Below are 16,717 nucleotides of genomic sequence, written 5' to 3' on the forward strand. Positions count from 1 at the left end.
AAGGCAAGTTGCTTCAGAAGACTCTATGCTGAAAGCTGGTGTTTGAGCACTTCTCCACATTTTCTATCATCTCTATAGCCTGTGAGCCAGCTCATCTAGACCTGCCGTCACATCTTTGTCTGCAGGAAGCTCAAGACACAATGAAGATGAGATCTGGTAGTTGTCTAATAGATGGAAACACAAGGCAACATCTTCTGAGTGATAGCTGCAGTGAAGGTGGCTGTAATGTTGCGCTCAGCACAGTGACAATCCTGTTGCCCTGCTGAGTTCTGCATACCTGTTTTCCAGAACAAAAATATTCCTTAAAGAAAAAAACAAGATATATTTGTATGTGTGCCCTCCAGCAGTATTTAATGTTTCTCTACCATATCATACAGTGTCATCATTGATCTTCATGGTATTGACAGTACTGTTGAGGTCTTTACTCTAGAATTCCCATAATCTTTTACTCATCCTGAGATGAAATGATTAGCAATTGATCAGCCTCTTTTAGCACACAACAAAACAAAACAAAACAAAGATCAACCCTTTCATTTAACTTCTTTGGTCTTCTTCCACAAGGCTGAGAAAAACAACAGTGTCACAGGAAATATGAATATAAATATGAATAATTCACTTCAAAGGTATGATAAAAATTGTAAAATATAGATATTGTATTTTTAAAGTTTCATAAAACTACCAAGAAATCCCTGTGGCTTTTAGGTTTTATATACATCATATAAAGCAGTAGAGAACTTATAACTTGATCATACAGAATAAAAAAAAATATTTTTCAAAGCATCCAATAAAGAAATGTATGCAATATAGGTACCTCCTTTTTTCATTTGCTTTTCTTCAACAAAAGGAAAAAGTTATAAAGAAAATAAGCTCAAATATTCAAAGGTGCTGGCTTCTTTTTGGGAAGTGTGTAATGTCCTCAAATATGACTTTTGGCAGTAGCTATTCATGAGAACTTTGTGCCTTATATGAAATTTGCTGTTTACTTCTCAGGATTTTTCTAAAGTTTCACAGATTGAAAATGATGTTTCTGATGAAGTCTGTAAAGCCTGGCTAAGGTCTGCTGTGAAAGGGCAGGAAATGGGCATTTGCCAGCCCCGGGGAGAAGGCGAAGGTAAAAAATCCAGATTGACCAGTAGGAAAACTTTATTTTTCCCAACAAAAATAATTTCCTATTAAAATTAGTAACGTGTCAAGACTGATGAGTTTCACTCTTTCATGTTTTGGCAGAAGGAATTATAAAATGCACAGGATAAAGCAGCAAAAACTATGGCTTTTCTGTCAAATAGCCTAACACGAGCACCAAGCTTGCTTTTCCTTTTCCACTTGCACTGACAAGACTGAGGGTAGCTCTGTCAAAATCCAGAAAATGACAATCATACCACAGTGCAGGAGGACAAGGAGACAAGGCATCGTTTCCTTGATTTTAATTTTAAAATGTTTATGCAGTGTAGATCTTTCTTCTTGTTGTTCCTCTCCACTAAAAGAGCTAACATTAGGAATGAAAATTCAGCCCTCACCCTGTTTTTCAGAAAACTGTCATTGCAGTTGGTGTTAGTGTGGTGGGTATTTAAACTCCGTGAAGAAATGCACTGATTCTTCTTGAGTATGATGTTCGTTAACATTTAGAAAATAGGCAAGGTTTTTTCTCGGTAAATGCCAAGAAAAAAATGTATTTGATTTTTCCCCTACAACACACACCTCCCTTCCTAGTATTTTGTGCTGTAATTACACTTCAAATGAAAGCATGGCACAGGTCACCATATTGAAAATGCCTCCTCAAATATCAATGACTGTTTCCTATTCTGGGTTGCATTACAGATAAGAATGCTGCAGCAATCCTTTTCAGGAGGGAAAAATATAGAGACCTTTATATAGCACTATAAATGATGTCTCTCCAGAGTGAGCAGCAGCGTTTCTCAAATAGCTGCTAATAAGACTAAATACGGTAGAGCGTTGCAGTGAATCACAGCATTACGCTGGGTTACACAACCTGCTAAGGTCACTTACATAAAGAAGTGAACAAATGAAGTGCAAGCAAGCTCCTCTGTTAATTAATTCGTAAGGCACGCAAGTGGCATTTAAAGAGAGAACTTCTTATGGCTGGTTGTCGGAATAGGATGCAAAACTCTGACAACTTGTGTAATTGTTCTCTGAGTTTCCTGAGCTCATGAGAAACAACCACTGGCTCCACACGCTGTCAGGAGTGATGCTGCTATAATAGAACCCCCACAGTCCTCCCTTGGATCCCCATTGGCCTTGGGCATAAGGGAGATTGCTGCTATGGCTCAAATAATTCAGCTGACTGTAAAATTGATCGGGGCGGGGGGGGGATGGGGACAGGACACAAAAAAGGAGAAAGTAAACACTCCAATAAATGTAATACTGTGAAAAATGGGATCAAGAATCTGTTCCAGTAATTTCAGAAAGTCTTGCCCCTTCCTGTCCCTCAATATTACTGACCTAGTTGTCTCTCTAAAAATCATATTTCTACCCATTTGTGCTGTTTAGTAAGAGGAGCCAAATTCTGGGTTGTTCGTGATGACTGAATTGCCTTTCCATGTTTTCTGTGTTTTAAAGCCATTCAGAATTTTCCACTGGAATAGGAAAAGAGGATCCATAACATTCAATAATAGGTGTAGCTTGAAAATTGAGATGCATTAGAAACATGTCTGATATTATGAAATGTGAGAATACCTGTGTGTGCAACATTTCATTTTTGTCCTTTAAGGAATTTATATAACTAGGAATTTGTGTAAAAAGATTCAGATTCTCTGTGAGAAGGAAGTATATCAAAGACCAGCTGATTATTTAACAAGGACAAGTTTCATCTTGCATCCATTAGTTCCAGCTAAGCTTATAACAAATTAGGCAGTGAGTTAATTACTAGCATTGTGGATGACAATGCAAATTGAATGTTTATTTTACAAGCACTGTGGTATTTCCCCACATGATCAAAAGGGAAGAGAACTACTATACAGAAGTTTTTCAGTTTAGGCTCTGTACTTGCAACCTGTCTAGTCATGGTTATATTCCAGAGGCATAATAGATGCCCAGAAGGACTGAGATTTTTTTTTTATTCTGTGGCAAAGCTTACTTGTTTCCGTCCTTCTCTGTGCTCTGAGGGGGTGTTGAGGAGGATGCTGCTCACTGGAGAAGAGATAGAGAAACTTTATATTAAAAAGTGTGAATTGGTGACGTGTTTTACAGGTGATGTTTCCATGCTGGACCAGGGAAAAGCATCCTTAGAGTCTAGCTCAGCTCTTCAGGGAAATGTGGGCAGCTACTACTATTGATCCAAGCCAGGAGTAAACAGATAACATGAAACAGCGCATGGGCCAGTATCTCATAGACATCCTTAGGATAGAGGAGAAAGGTGTGAGATGGACATCTGACAATCCTTCTCAAAGGATCAGGATATAATTGCTGTTTACACAGCATGTTCTGTTGCATTTTCCTTCGTTTCTGGCTCTGCCATCTTTCACTTGTTTTGCAGAAATCTTCAAATGCTTGTGAGTGGAGGGACTGCCTGCTAAGGGTGCCCAGAGATAATGCATTTCATTTTCTCAGATGCTGAGGGATGGGACAGGAATCCTTTGGGATGACTGTGCTGTTTGTCAGAAGAGACCCTGGATAGTCATTCCTCAGTCTTTTTTGTTGCTGTCAGCCACAGCAGAAGGTTTTAATGTGATTTATTGAATAACTGCAATTTAGATTGATCAGAATTATTCTGAGCACCCTCACAGCATTTTCCTCTCTCTGGTAAGCACTGTGATGCTTTCCGTTCACCTTTGGAAAGAGCTCTCCTTGCTTGGAGACCTCATGGCTTGCTCTTTTGACTGTGGAGGGTCCCTCCAATTCTTTCAGCAGCTCAGGGATTTCCCTGAAGAAGTTTAACAGGTTTTCACACACTATTTTCATCACAACAGGAAAAGCTAATCATCCAGCAGTTCAGGGAAGCAGTGGGAAAGACAAATCTCTAGATTGTTGTTGTTGTTGTTGTGGCCAAACGTGTACAATTTAGAATAGATTTTAATTTTGCATAAGAAAACCCAAAATAATAAAAACACAGTGTACAGATTACATCCTATCCGAGAGGATCAGCTAGTTGTTTATAAAAAGCTGAGGCTTGTCACATCTCTTCACTCTGTTTGAAGTGTTATATTACAAAGAAGTCAGATAACAGCGCTGGTGAGAACACAGTCGTATGTCGCTGTGGTGTCTGAAGGTGCTGGGGCATGACACTATAAATTCTTTCATACATAGACTATAAACTCTTCCAGGTTGGAGTCTGGCACCCTCATCATGATCCAGTATACATGAACTACAGTATAAATTTTAAAAAAGAAAGAGTTGAATATAAAATGCAACAGTAGCATGAGGAAGCCTAAGAACAGGTTAAAAATATTGCAACGTAACAATGGACTATGACAAACTCCTTAAGTCTGTCGTAGTTTAGCACTGTACAGTAATTAACACAACCTCATCATGGGGTAAGAGGTGCTTTTTCAGTATGTCCACCTGCAAGGGTTTGGAGAGGGAAGGTTTTCAGTTTGTGGGTCTTTGGAGAGGGAATGTCATAAGGAAATAATCGCAGGCAGGATAATAGAGATGCTGCTGGAGGTACCTTTTTCCAAATTTCTCATTTACTGGAGTTTACTTAAAATGGAGAATCTATCTGACTACCTTCTTATAAATATCCTGCTAGCTCCTGGCCAGGCCTCAAAATATGACTTGAATCATTTATATTCTGGAAGGATCGAAAAAAAGTTTATTTTGGCAAAGTCAAGCGCATGAACAAGCCCAACAGTTTGGGTGATTTGTCTTCCTAAGTGTTAAATGTAAGGCAGTATAGAAATTCAAGAGAGGCAACTAAAGAGAGAAGAAGTAATCTGCATGAGCAATAAAAAGATAAGAAAAGAAGAAATGTAATTAGTTTGCTTAGCTCTTTTTCACTTGAGAAAGAGCTTTCTGTTTCGATTTTCCATTGTTTAAAAACTGTGCTGAAAGGTGTGAAACAGCATGAATCCATTTTTTTCACAATTTCATGTTGCCTCAGAAGCATTACAGCAGCAGGTCTAGATGAAGGGTATAAAGAGAGAAGTGCAAAGAGCAGAAAACAAGCAGGGGGTGACCTAAAGAGAAACAACTGCCAACATTTTTGCAGGACAGAAGAAGAAAAGGTGAAGAACAGGCAGGACAGAAAGATATATGGTCCGTTCCTTCTCCTAGGCACCATGTCTGGGTTTAAGAAATTATGATTGTTACATTTGAACCATAAATTATCAACCTTAAATCTGTGAAGAGTACATCTGGTATCACTTGTAGGCATGTTTATTTCATTTTTTAACATCCTCAAAAATGCCATGGCTCAAGTGAGAAAAATCCAGGATTTTTCTCAAGCTCTGTGAGGAAAAGTCTGCTTTCTCCCCTGGAAAGTAAAGGGGAAACTCAAAGGTCAGATTTAGCAGAGTCTTGAAAATAATGTATAAAAGATTAAAAAGTTCTTGGAAGAGAGTCTGTGTTAACCAGTGTCTTCTCATGTGGGCACGTTTCCCCCAGCAAGCCTGTAAACTTTGATTTTCTGTAATTGGGAGGCTAAAGGTTCTCCTAATTAGCATCCACTTCTATGGGGAATGTATCACCTCGTTTGCAATCATAAAGGTGAGTGTTTTTTGAAATGCTGCTAATTCTGAAGTAAATTTGCCATTTGGAGTAAAATTCAACTGTGGAGCCAAAAGAAGCCTCAGAACCACAACTTTTGTCAATGTAAAAGGTAAGGTTAGATGGCTACATTTTATGACCTTTTCTTTTATGACTTTCTCCATAGAAAGTAAAATGGAAATGAAGAACAATTGGTCAAATGTGTCTATTTAGCAAACCATTTAATGATTGTGATTTTTTTTTTTTCCTAGTTAGTTGCTTTAGTTGCCATACAAAGTCATTAGAGAAACCTTTAAAATCAAATCACTTGCCTTAAAATGTAGGGGAATAAAGGTGAAATTGCAGTCACTTCTGGAAGAGATAGCTAGGTTGCCTGAAATACATTTTCTGATCTGCATTCTGACTCTGGGTCCTGAGACAGAGACAGAGAAGTAGAGACTTCTACATGGGACTCCAGAAGACTAATCTGCTGAATAGATCTTAAGATCGGAGAGGTTCACTAGAAACAGCCCTCAACAGAGATTTACCAGCTTTTATTTCGTATGTTCAGCACATCACCAGAGAAGTCTATCTTCCACACATTAAAACTGATCATACTGGGCTTTTTCCTTTTCCCATATTTCTCCTATCTGGAGTACAGATGTAGGTGAAGGTGTTATACTTGTAAATCAATGAGAGACATAATTATTTTCCCTTTTATATGTTACATGGACTTCTTCTCCAAAATCATACATCACAGAGAAGAGCAATTCACTGCACACTAACATATACCAGTACTGTGGTTTAACTACAGTTACTTGATAGATCTGGCATGGAATTAAAATATAATTTCAGAGTTGCAGGACTGAAATCTGAATTATGGCCTAAACTCTGCTAGTCATATTGATTCTGAGTGATGCAGGGTTAGACAATTGCAATAGCTTCACTTTTTGTTCAAGACTAAAATAGAAGCTATATTGCCCAAGCATATTTTCCAGAGATAGATTCTGGGAGAAAGAACTAGAAACTGGTGCCATCTTGCAGTCACAGGGTCTTATGCTGTAATGTGTTTTATGTACACATGACAAATTCAGTGTAAAAAAACCAAGGAATCTACTTGTAAAAGGAAAGTTAGTTTTAAGAAAATATAGTAAGCTAACAGAGTGGTGACAGCCTGCCTTTTATACATAGTTATATTACATGTGATCCCTCTAAAGCAACATGTTTTGGTTGGTCACAAAACCTTTAGCCCTCAACAGCAACAGTTATACTAGATGCAAGACCACGTCTTGCCTGCAACACAGGCTATCACATTCCCACCAGATTTATAATCTGTCCCACTATACTCAAAATCTCACATCCTCACCTTCCAGGAGCTCAGTTGCCTGAGCTGGAGGAGACCAGAACACAGAATGCTCCAAAACAAATACTATCTGATTGGTATCTCCACTCTCATAGCTCAGTGGAGGTGTGTAGAGTGTGATGCTCCATCATACAGAAGATACAACTTTATCAGGGAGTTGGTAAAGGCAGTCTCAAGGCACTGAGATCAAAGTCTGTAGGAAATAAGAACAAATGCACAGGACACCTCACTCCATTTTAAGTGCAAAGCTCAGTTCTTTGTTCTTGTTTCTCTAATGGGAACAAACAGCACACAAAAAGCAGGAATAGCAAGAGCAAAAGAGAAATTGAGCTGTCTAATGGGTTATTAGTAGACCATCACACTTGAGATTGATGCCTGGTATAAGAAACTGAAAAGATATTTTCAGCATCAAGAAGATCAAATGGACTTGGATTTAAACCCTTCTCCACTGCATTATGTTGTTAAAGGAGATAATTTAAAAATTATGGTTTGACAATTGAAAACTTGTCAAAGACTGTGTTGGAGAAAGCTTCATTAAATTAGTGGCCTTATGGACTGAAGACCCAACTTGTCTTTTAGTGAGAGCTGTCTTTTTGAGCTACATCTGCTGCCATGGTACAAAGACAGAACTGAATTTTTAAAGTCACAAGACTTTGCTTCAATCTCTTAAGTGCTACTGCATGACTGAGTAGAGCAGAAAAAGGGTAAAATTAACACTGCTTTAATCTTGAGGGTAAAAGTAAGTAGCTGAAATGCTTCAAAGCATATTGGGAATGAGAAGTTTTAATGAAAGTGAAAAAAACATACCATCACTGTGAGATGGAAGCGTTTCAAGGGACTACAGAGATCTGTCAACCAAAGTTTCTAAATCCTGCCTACACAGTTGAAAAGTATAACTTCTGTCTCAGAGGACTAACCCATCTTGGCAATTAACCCAGTATGAGAAGACAAGATTCTCTAAAATAAATATAAGAAAATAAAAAGCCTCGGTGAGCCTCTGGTTCCTTCAGCCTCATGATGGCCTGAAGGAACCAGAAGGGTGGCATTTGGTTCAAAATCAAGACACTTTAATATAGCTGTCCATGTCCAAAACAACTTCTTTCAGATGTTTATGCATAAGTTGTTTGTCTAAGCTCCTGTTATAGTCAGTGAAAAAGCTTCACAGTTGATGAAGCCCACAGAGTGACTCTTCCGACCACCTACCTAGGACTATTTGATTGCCTTAACTATTGTCATCTGAGATGCCCTGGTGTCTCTGAGGTAACCCTATGGAGCTGGCAAATATCACATGGGACCTATGAGAAACTTTTTGGATTGGTAGATGGATACCAAGCAGGACACAAAATAACATTTCAAATGGCACTAGACACCTCTGTTGAGACACCTGAGTTTGTCCAGGAGAAATAACCTGCCTTGTGAGCTGGATCTCATCCTTGCCTCTACTGGCAGTACTAAACAGAGGTGGCCCACATGCAGTTTACCTGAACAGAGACACCTGATGCCATTCGGGATGGCTGGAGTCAACTGGGAGCCTCTGGCTGCTGGTGTGAGAGGGCTGAGTTTCCCAAAGGCTCCTGCATCATATCTATGGAGATGTCTCAGGTACTGCATGTGAAATGGCATTGGATGTTAATGGGCAGTCCCCATTGTGCTGGGAGCTTTGATGTCTCGCTCACATTCAGGCACTTCTGCATGGACACGTGCATTGGAGTATCACGTATGCCAGCTGAATCCCTCCTTAGCTGTAAGTTCAGTTCAGGCTCTTGATCAGATTATTGTGGTGTAACAATTAAGCTAAAAAGTCTGTGGGGCAATGTGTTGCAGGTTAGCTAAAGCCTCTGTCACAAGGTGGTAAACAGTTAAATGCTTAGCATTTGCTATGGTTCCTTGCACAAAACAAACACAGATAGCACAGTTTAGTTGCTTGTCTGATAACTTTAGTATGCATTTGAAACTGATGTTCCAACATTCATCACTTTGTTAAAAGAATAGGTCCAATTGTGAGGTTCTACGGGCTCCTGAAATTTGCTTTCATGAGTGCCACTGATAAACTATGTAATATGTTTCAAGAATAGGCATTGGAGAAAATCTATATCTGTCTGAATTAGAGGACAATGTCAAGGAACAAATATTTTTGGAACAAAAGAAGCTCTGGCACTGGTATAGATTACACACTAGATGGGCATTTTAATAGTGGTGCTGAAAATGCAAAGATGCTAAAAAAATTTTATGGACTCTGTTCAGAAGGAACGTTATGAAGTATGTTGCTGAAGTATGTCACATTCCCTTATTTAATGGATAATAGATGACAAATAGCCCTATAACTGTCAGTTCTGCACTACTTGAAATCAAGAGTCGGTAACTGAATTTCACATTCATCAGGAGCATAGTTTCCCAATAAAGCTTGCTATATCAGCTGGAATGTGCAAGATCCTGAAAATGCTTCTGTGCCAATATTCAAAAGTGCAGTGGGCTGACCTGAAAGTCGTTTAAGAATATCTGCTACAGGCAAAGTAACAGATCAGTTCTCCTAGGAGCGCACACATAGAGAATTAGAATATAGGGATGTAATTAATGAGAGTCATTATGTGTTAAGGATATAGCTGTTATCAGATAACTCTTATTTCTTTTTTTTAATGAGATTACAAATTCCGTTGGCAATGGTCATTGCAAAGATGTGGTATTATTCAGACCTCTACAAAGTGTTTGGTTTAATAGCACACGATATGGTGATTAATAAAGGAGCTCTCTACAGTATCAACAAAGTACACATTGAGTGGCTTAACACCCGGTTGTCTCAAAGATCTCAAAAAATGATTGTTACCAGTGGTCTTTATCAGACAGTGTTACTTCTAGGAGCTTCTGTAGAGTTTGGCAAGGAATTTTATTGTGTCCAAAAGTCTCACTTGTTTAGGAAGCTAATACAAAGCCAGGAGTAGTACAATACTAAATATGGTCAAGAATAACAGGACTGCCAAACCAAAGAGAGGTTAACCTCATGGTATGGTAGGCAAAAACCTAGCCAAACCAAATTATCCATTTAAAAGAAGGCAGCACAAATCATTCTTGCAGAAAGGAGTTCTGTACCCTGGAAAGCACTGAGTGAAAATAGCATTAGCTTCTAAGGAAAACTGAACATGAGCTCCTGTATGATACAGACGCAAAAAGTGCTAATTCAATTCTTGTGAATATAAACAAAGGAATAGTGAGTAGGAGGAGGAAATTGACTTTTCTTTCTATGTGACATTATGGGGACTGATGTATAATAATGTATACAGTCCTTGTGTCAACATTTTGAAAGGAAAGTTGAAATACTGCAGAGGGTATAGAAATAAGCCACAGATATATTTTGATGGCTGAAAGGGGGAAAAAAAAAGAGAGAACATTGAGAGCTCAATCTGTTTATCTTATCAGACAGATCAAAAGACAGCTTGATTATAGTGTGTAAGAACCTTCATGGAGAGTAAATACCAGTTACTGAATGGCTCTTTAATCTAGCAGAGAAAAGCACATCAAGAACTAGTGGCTCGGAGTGAAGTCAGATTCCAGTGCAAAATTAGACACAAACTTCTAACAGGCAGGCTGATTAGCCACTGGGTCCAAAGAAGCTGATAAGTTCTGCGTCACCTCATTTTTCACACTCAAGGATAGATGCCCTTCTCAAAGCACGTTTAATCAAACCTAAACGATCTGGCTTAGTATGGATGTAACAGTGTGAAAGCTACTGGATCAGGAAACAGATGATGGTAGATGATCAGATGGTCTCTTCCAACCTTGATGACTGTGCATGTCAGGAGTACATCTTCCGCTACTGAGTCCAACCCTACTTCTAATTTTTTCTACAATTTCCTCTAGAAACCCTGGTAAAGTTCATTCTAGTACTGTTAGCAGATATGTGGGGTTAACACACCCTCCTTGGAAAACAGCAGAGGTGATGCAGAAGAAGAGATGGAGGAACAATTAACCCAGGCATTCCTCCTGAGGAAACGGGAGAGCAAGTAGACAGAACATGACAGAGGTCTGACCACTTTTCAATGCTCACCAGTACAACGGTCACACCATAGAAAGGGCTGTAGCAGGTTACTAGTTAAATACTGAGGTCAGTACAAAAGAGGCAAGAAAGACAATCTGAGAGCTGCTACAGCTCATGGATATGGAGAAAGCCACTCTTCGCCCAAGAAGGAGGCTTTATTGCCTCTTTGTTAATAAGCTGTTCATCTCCCTGTACCCCAGGACACAGGTTTTATAAGCCTGAAGTGAGGAATATAAAGATGTAGATTTGAAAACCTGGCATTAATAAAATGAACATGTTAATTGTGTTGTGACAGTTTTCTAGCACTTTATTGAAAGAGAATTCCAGAGCTCTTTATAGTATCTCATGACCAATAATAGAGAAATTAATTCTAGGTGAGGTTCTGACATTTTTACCAACATTCAGTGTACTTTCCTCTGCACATAGTTCAATCAAATGAAAGGGAATATTTGCATAATGTGAGAGCTTCCATGCAGTTACAGCAACACCAGGCTTTGAAATCCATCACTTGTGCTGTCTTGGGCTATTTCTGTACCCTATAAGTGCTGAAGAAGATAAAAGGTTGACAAAAAAAGCAACTTTTAGAATGACTTTCATAACCCTGAAATCCCCTTCTGCTCAGCGTAAGAGTCCTCCCTCTCCAGTTAGGAGAGGAAGCACAGATGAGTCACAAGCATAGTTTGCCCTCTTGAAACAAATAAAGATGTCCTTCCTTTGAGAAAGACAACCCTTGCGAATATGGCTTAGTGATACTCCTCCAACATATAATCTCAGTCTGGAACATGTATCACTGAAAGAGCAAACTGTTTGGATTTCCTGGGGCAATAGTTTTGTGTTCTGTTTATTCAGAATAAAAACTTCCTAAATTAACATCTGACAGATGTTACTCTCAAAAAATGTTTTATTAAGTCCCAGCACCTCAAAAAATATTCCCACTGAGTCTTCCTCACGGCAACACGAGCTTTGACACCTTGTTGGATAACATGCCTACAGCAAGAGGAAAGCAGATGTGCCAAGTCAGCTAAACCTCAATGCACAAAGCAAAAGGGCAACAGTTGGCGAGTATGCAAATATGATATCTGTTAAATGTATCCTTCTGGGATTGCTTGTATGCAAGGTGATCCATCCTCAGGACTGCCTTCGTGGTTAGAAGCCTTGGCCATCATTGCTTCAGACTACAAAATCGCTTTCTTATGCAACACTGAATCTTAATATGGTGGCTTTGCAGCTCTGCTTCATAGCAATTATTTAACACCTTTGGATTTTTATGACTAACATACAATGTAAAAGAAGATTACTTACCTCAGGGTACACTTAAAAGCTCCTTGTCTGAATCAATCTGTAGCACAAATTAGCACGAATCAAAAAGTAGTTAAAAAACCCCCACATTTACAATATTTCAAGGATTAATGAACAGAAACAGGATAGATTGTGGTACTATCTTGGGCTCAATATTGAATATTCTTGGAATCAGATACATATCCAACACAACTTTTAGCCATATGCTTAATTTACAAGTATTTTACTGGATAAGAGTAAGATAGGATTTAGGGATTAAAAGGATTTACTAAATTATCATGTTCACACAGTTCTCTTTTCTCTTGGAATGCCAGGGTAAGGAACTCATAGTTATTGTTTGCAGTTTTCTGAAGTTCTCTCCAGGCAATTTCTATATTACTAAACAACAAAACTTACACTACTTTCTCTAGGACATTATTCTTCGGACTTCACCATTAAAACATTCTTTCCCCATTTGTCTCAAATTATTTTTTTATAATTTCCTGGTACTAAGAACTGAATGCCAACAAAATAATAATAAACCGCATATAAGAATTAATAAGGATTACTTTGCAATACTTCTGCAATGCGTGTGGCTCCATTTTAACTACCAGTTGTTAGCAATACTGTTGGCAATTGTGCAATTATATTTCTGCACACTTATTTAAAAGTTTCCATCATTGCTGTCTAGTTGACAAGTTGATTTATTGATGAGTGAAAGAGAGAATAACCCAACCAGTTCAGCTGGCAGATTCCAGTGAGAGGAGGTCAGTAGAACATCTGCTTTGCAAATTGCAGTTGTCTACTTATTCATGTGTGGAGTTATGTTGTCCTAGGAATAGTTCAATCACATAATATGCATATTTCTAATCAAATGAAAAAATCTGGCTTTATTGATTTCTCAGAAAGTTGTTTTTTGCTTCACTTAAGCTGAGAATTCTTAATTTTCCTCCACAAGATGGAAGTGAGTTTGTCACATCAGATTTACCGAAGAGATTATTGTGTGCCTAAAGAATTATCTCCTGTTACTGCATGACTATGGATTTTTTGTTTTCTGTTTATTTTCTGTTAATTACTCATTTAAATTAATTGGTTGACAGCTTTTACTCAAATTGTGGCTATGAGTGGGCCTGAATCAAAATCAAGATTGATTCATCCTTAAATGGCAAGAAATCTTGGATGCATATATTACCCTCACAGACTTTCGCTGTGTAGTAAGGTAATGCAGTAAACAACTGCTCATTTTCTTCCAGCTCCAAAAGCCTCTAAATGCCCAAGCAAATCCTGTTTGAACCTGCATTTCCAGTTCATAACCCTTTGGAACTCTAATAATAGGATGTAGACATCTACTACAGCTGTAGTAATAGGACTATATAACATAACATTTGCCATTTTGAATTAGGCAAATCAGCTATCTCATTTTGGATACTGTCTGTGGCACTGACAAGTATTAGACGTTTGTGTAAAAGTAGGTGGAAAAAAGGAACAGTACATCAAAGAAAATTCATTCTCAGTTAAATGCTTTTTATGCCCTGGAGACTGAGAGTTTATTTTCTGACTTTAGTTGTGCTGTATAAAAGTAAATTCAAATTGAACTCCCAGAATATGCCAGCACAGAACAGCATGCTGGTACCTGAGCTCGCAGATACAGAGGCAAGGATGAGTGTGAGAATGACACCTATCCGGAAATGCTTACGCATGTGGCCAGCTCTGTGTCTTAACACCCTTACAGCCTGTGAGTGCAATTCGGCTGCTCAAAGTTAGACACATGAATGGTATCTCAGATCACTGAGGTTACCACAACCATTTGAGATGCCCTGGGAGGTATTTTAGATATCTGAGGTATTCTCAGGGGGTTGACAGATATCACACAGGACCTTTGGGACTGGCAGATGGACGTTTGGCAGGACACACAGGGACCTTTTCAATGCCACTAGACCCCTGTATTAGGAAAATAGTCCCTCCAGGAGGAATATCCCGCTGTATGAGCTAGGTCCATCCCTTGGCTCTGCTGATGGTACTGAACAGAGGTAGTGTGCAGTTGTCCAAACGAAGGGTGGTTGAACATTGGCACAGGTTGCCCAGAGAGGTTGTCCCATGTTCATGTTTGGAGATATTCAGAATCTGACTGTCCAGAGACCTGAGCAACCTACTGTAGCTGACGCTGCTCAGGGAAGGGTGTTGGACTGGATGCTCTCCAAGGGTGCTTTCAAGCCTCAGCAGCACTGTGATTCTGTAATTCTGTGAGCTAGGAGTTTATGTTCCTGTTAGAATCAATGGAGATCATGAAATCACAGAATCACAGAATGGCTGGGGTTGGAAGGAACCTCTAGAGATCATCTAGTGCAACCCACCTGCTAAAGCAGGGTCACCTGGAGCAGATCACACAGGAATGCATCCAGGTGGGTTTTGAATGTCTCAAGAAAAGGAGACTCCACAACCTCTCTTGGCAGCCTGTTCCAGTGCTCTGACACCTTCAAAGTGCCGAAGTTTCTCCTAATATTCAGATGGAACCTCCTGTGTTTCATTCTGTGCTCATTGCCCCTCATCCTATCACTGGGCACCTCTGAAAAGAGTCTGGTCCCATGCTCTTGACACCCACGCCTGAGATATTTATAAACATTTATGAGATTCCCCTCTTGGCCTTCTCTTCTTCAGGATGAACAGAACCAGCCCTCTCAGTCTTTTCTTACAAGAAAGATGCTCCAGACCCCTCATCATCTTTGTAGTCCTCCACTGAACTCTCTCCCTGTCCTTCTTAACCTGGGGAGCTCAGAACTGAACACAGAGATCTGTTAAGAGTTAACAGTTCAGTTGACCAAAACCCAGGAGTCTGTAGTGCTTTAACATCCTCTACAGTATCCTTCCTGGACTCCAGCTGCCTATTTGGAAGGCTGCTGGTAATCTGAAGGTCTTCTGCCATATCCGCCACAGGGAGGCATGTCCAGCGAGGTGTCTCAGATACCTGAGGGCATCCCAAGTGGCACTGAGGATACCTGGGATTAGGCTGGTGAATTGAATCCATAGTCACTTAATTCAAGAAAATGATTTGTCTTAGTCAAATTAGGTGAACTGTGTGGAAGCCTTGCTCTCCACTGGCTCTTGGATAACTATGGTTTGGTGTTTTAGTCTTGAACTGAGTCTCAAGTGAAGCTGCAAATTAAAAAATGAGCAGAACAAGGGAGGCAAACAGCTGCCTATGTGTCCCACTGCATCCAGCAAGGTTTGCCGTGTGAAGAGCTTTTGCCCTCTTGAGCACTTCATGCTTTTCTCCCTGTTGTATTTATTTCCAGAGACACTGAGCAACTTCTCTGCTGGTGGAAGCAGTTGCAGCTCCATTGAGCATGAATTACCATCATCAGCATGCACCTTACATAAAGCTAGCCTGCTGGTTGCCTGGGCTCTCAGATAAGAGGGACTTCTATAGGACTGCTCTTCCTGTAGGTTTTCTGTGTTTTATGAGATCAGCTCAGGGCACAGTCAGGATTAGAGGATCAGATAACAGCACATCCTGCAGTAAAATGGACTCTGATAACTTTCCAGAAAACATTCAGATTTTCATCTCTTGGCTCTCTGTGTCATCCTGAACTTGAATTTAATTATAGCTATCTCCTCTGGCTGGCTGCCATGCATTATTATCCTGTATATCATCCACTATTTGACATTTATTTGTTCAAAATGAAAATGACCTTTGACCCTGGAAGATAATAAGTTATGTTTAGAATTATAGTAATTCCCTGTCACTTGAAATAATGATCACTCAGAAAGACATGTTAGCACCAAAGGCAGTAGAAATAAAAGTAAGAGCTTCAGATATGTAAGCAATCAAGATTGATAGATGATCTGTATTGGTGGCTTGCCATTATTTCTTGTACTGTGCAAATATATTTAATATTTACAATATCTTTCAGTAAAAATATTCATATTTATTATAAATGAAAGCTCTCATCATGAATCTTCAGGAGAAAAATGACACAGGGCTCACAGTTTTGTCCCAACAAGGAGTGTTTACTAACTTGAAAGGTTTTCATGCTAGACATAACTGGTCCCTTTATTTTCTTCCAACAGCTCCATAGCTCACTTTTTCCAACTGTGTCTTTGGGCAGGAGATGGGGCCAGGAGGAAGCTTTAATCTCACTTACATGGTACGTTTATTGCGAGTCTCTAACACATTTCAGTATTGAATACCAGAGCCAGCCTATATAGAAACAGGAGCTTAATGAACTTTCTTCCCCTCTCTGTTTGAGAAGAAAAATTCCCCTAATGCTCCACAAACTTCTTTAATATTCAATATCTGCCCAATTTCCATTGCTGTTCTTTTACGAGTTGTGTCACGGACTGCCATATGTGACCTCCAAACCAGCTGGCCAGTTTGCAGAAATTTGGATGAGCTGAGAAGTCTT

This window comes from Nesoenas mayeri (genome assembly GCF_963082525.1).
Source record: "Nesoenas mayeri genome assembly, chromosome: 1".
Classification (NCBI taxonomy): Eukaryota; Metazoa; Chordata; class Aves; order Columbiformes; family Columbidae; genus Nesoenas; species Nesoenas mayeri.